At 32.6% G+C, this 8111-nt stretch overlaps 1 pseudogene; it reads right to left on the reverse strand.

Moving 5' to 3' along the window:
- Nucleotides 1-405: 405 nt before the first annotated feature.
- Nucleotides 406-6003, reverse strand: LOC107838836 (annotated as a pseudogene).
- Nucleotides 6004-8111: the final 2108 nt, after the last annotated feature.

Consider the following 8111-nt stretch of genomic DNA (forward strand, 5'->3'; position numbering starts at 1 on the left):
TCCAAACAGGCACTAAAATGAAGACTTCCTCATTCAGAATGTGCCGAGGATCGCGAAATGAATTCACTTTTAAATCCCATGTTGTGTAAACTATCAAAAGTTGCCAAGATTATGCTAGTAAATAGTTACAAAATAAAGAGAATGTAAATTGCTACGAACATAAATAAGTATACAAGTCTGATAATATATTTCAATATAAATTATTTTCTCCTTATTTTGACATTTTGCAACTGTGAACGTAATCTTCAACAGCATACGTAGGAGAGCCGTGTAAGGTGAGAGAACCTTATTTAAGTAGATCTGAAATGCTAACACTTCTAAGAGAAATTAAAATTTAAAATTTGGATAGGCCTATTCATGTGTAAAGAACCAAGAGATCCTAACATCCCACATAATCTGCACAAATTTTGCATCTTAACAGATGATTTCATTCTGAAGAACATTTACATTTACAAGAAAAAACTAAATCTGTATCTTGCAGAAGCAAGATTTCCAGACTTATTGTGTGTACAGCTCATAAATGTTAAAGACAATTTTAAGGGGATTTTTAAACCAAAGATGGGCAATACAACTGAAAACCATGAGGTTAGATATTTCTCAACTACAACAACACCTTGAGACACCACCGACAGTTCATTACTGAAAAGTAGCTTCATCCACTCACTAGTCCCACATGGATGTAGCTTGTACCATGGTCGATTCAGGTAGGGGTGCTCCTACAGATTATTCAGCATTTAAATTAAGATGGATCTCAAAGTGGTCACATACATTACAAATATTTTTCCCCACTGAAGTTAACTTCATTGTAAAACAGTGATTCTTAGATCATTGTAGCTATTCCTCTTTTGCTTTTTACTGGTTAAGGAGGGCTAGGGAAGAAACATAGTAAGACGAATAATTGACAAAATATGACAAGGATCCTCCAGGAAGATTCAGCAACAACAAAAGTTTTGCCGGGACCTTAACTTCCGAATGGTCTCAAACAGAAAATCAGAATTCCACTGGAGTACTTGAGAACCACTAGAAGTTGGTAGTGGTTATGATTATCGACTGAAAACTAAAGGGGTGTTTGGTCATGATATCACTTGCAAGTACTAAAGTATTATTTGCTAGTTGAAGTTTGCCCACCGGTATATACAAATAATGGTGAACTATGTTGCTTGAATCCTCGAAAAATGTCACTGTATTCATTTCAGATCCTCCAAATATGAATAGCTTTTGAGGGATCCGACTTGTACCCAATGTTTGAGCAACATACTGGTGAAATAATGAAAAACATGTTTGAAAAGTATTTCAGGAAAGTAATGGTTCACACTCAAAAAACTTCAATTTTTTCTTATGATGAAGAACAAACTTCAACCTTTATTCTTTACCAAGAATGGAGAGTACAATCATAGATATACGGTGCAATACTCCCTGATAACTTAAACTGCAACAATGCATTATTCCTCTCATGCAGAGAAAACCCTGATTTTTGTGGTCTATGATTGCAAAGGCTAAAATGCAATGACGAAAAAGATGAATTTTGTAATTAGAGTAACAGACTCTGCTAGATTAATGTATATGGATTACATAAAAACTAGTGAGGCATAATGGGATCGGGTTTTGATGGTTAAATGAATTTGAGAGAAAGAGGATATAGATAATCTTCTTTTTAAATAGACGGCAAAGCTACATTAACATACCAAGTGCAAATTGAAATTACAAGGAGAGAATATGATCAACTTTCAGAAAATAAATGAAGCAAACATACCTCTTGAGTTATAAAGGTCCATTTTGATATTGCTAGTCTCTGTGCAGTATAGGCAGGAAGGTCCTTTTCCAGGTCTTCTATTGTCAAGGGTTCTCCATCTATGAATATAGCATGATCAGAACAATATTTGTGCTGGTGTACAAATTATCACGAATTAGGTGAGAGAAAATTGCAAATCAGAAACCCAATACAGAGTAGCTTGTTGTTTGGTTTGAAGTAATTAATGAAACAAAATACTAATGACAAAGAAGAACAAAAATCGTAGAGGCAGAATTTTGAACTAAGTAGATCATTGGGTTGACTAGAGACAAAACTAGTCATCTTTTCCATTTTATATATCAGGGCATAAATTGTACAAGAATACATGTGTTAGCAAAGTATCAAGCTCATCATGAGTTGTCTAGCCAAGAGTTTCTGCTTTACTTCAGCAATAAAATTTTACACTTTAGTATCTCATTGGTACAGTTGTAAGCTGCTATCTTGTTTTCAATCACCAGTGATCCTGTAGCAATCAAGTATTAAAGCATAATTTTATCATCACAAAATAGAAGGTTGGTGATCCTACAAATGTATGATTAAGAAATTATTATATCAGAAAGCAAGAAACTATTCTATTCTGCAATTTTTGGCATAATATGAATACACACATACCACTGCAGAATGCACGGAAATAAAGCACCGGAACCTTGAAAGAGGAACTGAAAGTCGTAATGATGTCTTTCTTTGTCATCCTTTTGAACCTTTAAAGGAAAATCATGACAATGTTCAACCATTTATAGTTCAAAACAAAGAACAGATGAAGACTGGAACATATATCACAGCAAAGTATGTGGTATTGAAGTGGAGCATGATATGTATGAATGTTGACAGGCACATACTGTGATGGAACTATAACAGATAATGAATCTAAAACTGCATCAAACACAAAAGTTATTGTTGTATTACCCCCCCCCCCCCCACCCCACCCGACAAAGTAAGATTGATGGCAATTGATGTTTTGCCAATACGGCTAGAGTACTTAAGAGATGAACAAATTGTTAGCACCATCTATCACACGAACATCCATATCCAACACAAATGGAAGTTCTATAATGACAAGGATAGGAATAAATGATCTCATTAAGCTGACTGCAAGTAATTAACATGTGAATCAAGAGATTAGACAATTAGCATATTCTACCAAAGACTTAACACAAAATTATTGGAGATCTTGGTTGCAAGAGTTGAGCATTTTAAATCAGAAAAAGTACCAGTTAAAACCTTCAACACACACAAGAGATAATAGGTATTTTGGAACCCAAAAACTCTTATCAAATAAAATGTTCTTTACTAGGTACGAAGAATTAAATGTGTAACATACCAATATGGCACTATCATTAAATATATCTTTGCTAGAGCAAGTCAAATCTTCTATCCCGACAGGACCACATTGATGTTGATCTTCCTGTTAAAAAAAGGAAGGAAATCACCGCGGTCTTACAGGTACATAGCCTCTTATGCTTAATAAATAGCTCAAATGAAGACAGACCTCAGAGGATCTGGGAAGAATCATATTCTCCAAGGATAAGTATCCTTCCACCTGCTAAAATTGCATAAAACAAGTATTAAAATATATGAAACACATTGAAAGGAAAATGTACAAAGATCCACCTTGCTAGCAGCAAAACCTGGTCTCTTTGGATAATTGATCCATGACCAGTGAGGAAACCCTAGATCGAACTTGTTCCATAGCTCAACAGAGGTAGAAGCAGCATTGTGAAATTCAGTAGATGTAATGGTGCCATCCCATGAGGAGATGGACGAAATTTCTGCCCACAACACAACATAGTCATATACTAGTTTGAAAACTAGGGTAAGAGATAAAAGTGATGGAGTCCAAAACATCAAAACTAATTTATGCAAGCATTGACTAATACATATCTCAAAATGTTACTCAAATTTAACATAGGGAGGGAGTATCGAGAAATACATACAGGGTGTTGACCTGCGGAAATATACCGAAAGACTGAAAGAGACGCCAAAGACGGCGATAGGTCCATACGTTCTCAAGTGCATATGGTCAACTTCAATTTCTAACTTCCAACTCAAATATTTTCATTTGCTTAAAGAGTGTGTTTGGATAAGTGCTTGCAAATTCAAATCACCAAGCATCATAAGTTGGGTCACTGCATGACTTTTTTTGGCTTATATTATTTTTTGTTTGATCAAAATCAATATTGTATTATTTTATTTTTAATACTTTTTTGTAATTCATAGAATATCATTTCCAAAACAAAAATGCTAAGGCCTTCCCCATTACATTGACCTTTTCTTAAACCACTAAGCAAACTTAGTGAGATATAGTTTATTTAATGAATAAATCAGCACTGACAACAGAAGAAAATGTCTAGAAGGAAACCACAGAGACAACAATCAACAAAAACAAAAACCCATCTAAGCTTCAGGTGCAGCTTGAGCACATTGCTACGAAATCGGAGAGTTAAAGCTGGAGTAAAATCAAGATCCCATATCTCTAACATGTTATCACATCTTCAAGATCTCACCAGATGCAGATTTAATAGCCATGGATTGAGACGGTCCCTTCCTGCAAATCGAAACCACAAGCTTCCATACTAGCTCAGTTACCTGGCTTTCTTGACTTCTGTTTGAATGTGACCGGAGTGTTCTTTTTCCCAATTTGAAGCCCTAATTTGTAATGTTCTTTGCATGTGCTTCTTGTATTTACTGACTAACATGAATCAATGACTGTTTTTTCACGTTTATTGTACCTTGAATGATATGAAATTGCTGTCATCTTTTCCTTATGAATCTGTTTTTTGTACCCTAGAATAAATCTGGATGAAATGCCTTTCGAAGCTGAAGCATCATAGCCAACTTTCTAATTCACTAGTTTTGCTCATTTAAGAGCATTCATAAGCCTTTGGTTGACACTATCAAGAGGCTCACCAGTGACATGGCTGGAAATCACAAAGGAGTATGCCTCTAGTCTTTAGAATGAGGTAAATATCACAAAGTAGAACTTTCTCTAAGTGCTTAGCATAGTCATAGAACACACAAGAAACCAATTTTTCAGTACAACAACATACCCAGTGTATTCCCATATAATGCCATCTTCCCACTTAATGCCGTCCGGGGAAGGTAAAGTGTACGCAGTCCATACCACTACCTCAGATGAAGTAGAGAGGCGGTTTCCGATAGACCCCCAGCTTAGGACAAATAATAGTATATCAAGCAAAAAGCATAAAAACAAACAACAAAATGGGATAACACACCATTAGATAATAAAAGAAACAACACCCATAGAGTAGTTCTATGTCCTATCTATCCAAAATCACAAATATCACCAAAACACCAAGAACAAGAAACTACAAGATACATGCGTAACACTAATGACTATAGGTACATCAACAACCAAAGCACTCCTCTCTACTAGTAAGGACGCACTCCTACCCACTAACCCTGTGCCCTAATACGCATCCTCTAATTTTTCAGTGCAATAAGACTTTGTAAGAAGTATAGTCGAATTCTCCAAAAGTGGTGTATTTTTGGAGAATCCATCACAGGTGCAGCATCAAACATGAAGAGTCTGCAACTTAGCTACCAAGTTCACAGCAGCATCACGGCGGTACCGGAGATTCCTAAAATAATGAAGAGAAACACCAAGCATTTCCTATTCTAGCCCGAATAACCGCCCAAATGCGGATGTTTCTCGAACTTTGCTCTTAAATAAGATTTTTATTTTTGGTTTTGGCATTGCCAGATATGGTACAGTCACTTTTGTGCCTGCCTATGCTTTGTTTTTCGACTTATGTTCCATAAATATAAACTAGTGGGAGGATCCCGTGCTGAGCAACAGTTACATGGATGTGGGATGAAATTCAAGCTTAATCTAAGCATACATCTAAATTATAGTTCATGTAAGCATGAATTTTGAATATATACAAGTATTAAATGAAGATAATATCTTAGGAGTAGTTTGGATGTTTGGTAGCTAGTAAAGAAACAAGTTATTCATGTATAAATTTTTGTACAAGTATGGCAGCTAGTTAGGAAATAAGTTATTCATGTATAGAATTGAAGAGGTTAGGCCAGTGATTAGAAATCCGCATAACTAATACCTGTATACAGTATACTATATGAGGAAACTGGTGTATTATCTTATGCAAAGTAGAAGATGGAATAAATAATACCCGCATAACTAATACATATATTACTAATACCAGCATAATTCTAACCAGCTACTAAACGACCCCTTAAAGTTAGTTCTTCAAACATATCCTATTACAAGAGTTTCTTTCTCTAGTATTTACTTTTTTATAAATTCTAATAGTTAAATCAATGAATTGTTTATCTCATAAGAAAGAAAACTAACCGTAAAGCATCATATAACAGAATGTTTAGATAAAGTAACTTAACTTTAGACCATCATAGAAGTTGCAAAGATGGCTTTCATACTTAATTCTCACTTAACCCTATAGATTAGGTGTCATCTGCAGGCTTTCATAAGATAAGGAGCAATAATGGAGCAGATACGACAAAATCAACGGAGACAAGATACTGTACAAAGTCTGAATTATTGTATATTATTGTACAAAAGTCTTGATTGAATTATTGTACATTAATTGAATTGTTAGGACTTTTACGTAGATGTAGGAAAATAGGATAGGGCTATAAGCCCCTTTTATTGACTTTTTTCTTTCTTTAGTTTTAGTTTTAGAAACATGTGTAAAGATAGATTGTAAAGCTTACTTTTTCGTTCTATAAATAAAGAAGGCAGAAGGCATTGCAAAGGCAAGCAGCTAAGATGACCATATTTTGTTATGTACATGATTGAAGGGAATATTTTGAAAAAAGCAATTTTATGAAAATGAATGATAATTTATCTGATGTGATGGTAGATAAATTCAAAATACTTATTTTGTATGCACTTAGAGATATAAAAGTAGCAGATATAAGAAAAATCATATTAGAAAAAGCTTTTGGTAAATACTACATGACTAGAGTAAATTATATACCATATCTACCTAACTACTCTTACAAATATTTAAGATGATAAGTTACATGAAATTTTTAGAAAAAGATATAAGGAACATACAGTTACTAGAAAAACAGATAAAAATAAATATAGACAAATACATGAAAAATAAAGATATAAAATACATAGAATTTCTTAATAAAAATATGCAAAAACTATTAAGGCTAAAACAAACAACTACAAAATATTATAATAAAACCAATTTTAAAAGATAGATCATTTAGATTATCTTAAAGTTTTAATCTTATATATACTTAAAAACATAGAAATTATAGATATTAAGAAAATAATATTAGAAAAAGTAATAGACTACGAAATTGAAACTACAAATTGTCTAGAACAGTTATACGAAGAAATTTACCCAGAAGGATATTATTCAGATTAAAAAATGTTAGAATACATTAGAAAAACTAGAGAAAATCAAGAAAATCTAAATAATGAAATTAATTATAGAAACCGAATTAGAAAAATAATGGAAAACCTAAAAGAAAAATTAGTATGGATAGAAAAAACCTTAGAAAATTTAGATAAAAGTACATGTGATAGTTTATATAATTTAAAAAACTCACTACGAGAAGAACAACACAAGATAATAAATAACATTGAAAATCTAGAATTAGATATACATTACAACACAGATAGGATAAATTATTAAACAGAAATTTGTAACTCTGCAATTACTACAGAATAAAATAATTAATGAATATATCTTACGAAAAAAGTAAATTATTAAAAGATATTGAAACAAAATTTAAAAAATATCCACGCACTAATAAAAATAGATTCACTAGAAACCTACTGAATCTATTATACCTATTGAATCGGCGCACCCCCTACAAATGGTATCAAAGCCCAGCAACTTAAAAATATATCTTTTGATGTTAATTCATAATTATAAATTTCTTCTATTGTTAATATCTTATCCCATACTTGTATTTTTACATTCCTAGCTTTATAAGTAATTAAGCTTCCTTCATTATTAAATCCTTTAACTATTATTGGTGTTTTTAATTTATTCCATTTGCTTCAAATTTGATTGTAAATCAGGATTTTACCACCTAAAGCTAGAAGAAGAATCTAAAGAATTAACCGCATTTACGGTACCACAAGGATTTTATGAATGGAACGTATTACCATTTGGATATAAAAATGCACCAGGTAGATATCAACATTTTATGGATAATTATTTTAAACAATTATCTAATTGTATAGTATACATAGATGATATATTATTATACAAAAAAACCAAAGAAGAACACTTAAAATTATTAGAACAATTTACAGATATAATAGAAAAATCGGGAATAAGTCTAAGCAAAAAGA

Source organism: Capsicum annuum, chromosome 8, assembly GCF_002878395.1.
Source record: "Capsicum annuum cultivar UCD-10X-F1 chromosome 8, UCD10Xv1.1, whole genome shotgun sequence".
Classification (NCBI taxonomy): domain Eukaryota; kingdom Viridiplantae; phylum Streptophyta; class Magnoliopsida; order Solanales; family Solanaceae; genus Capsicum; species Capsicum annuum.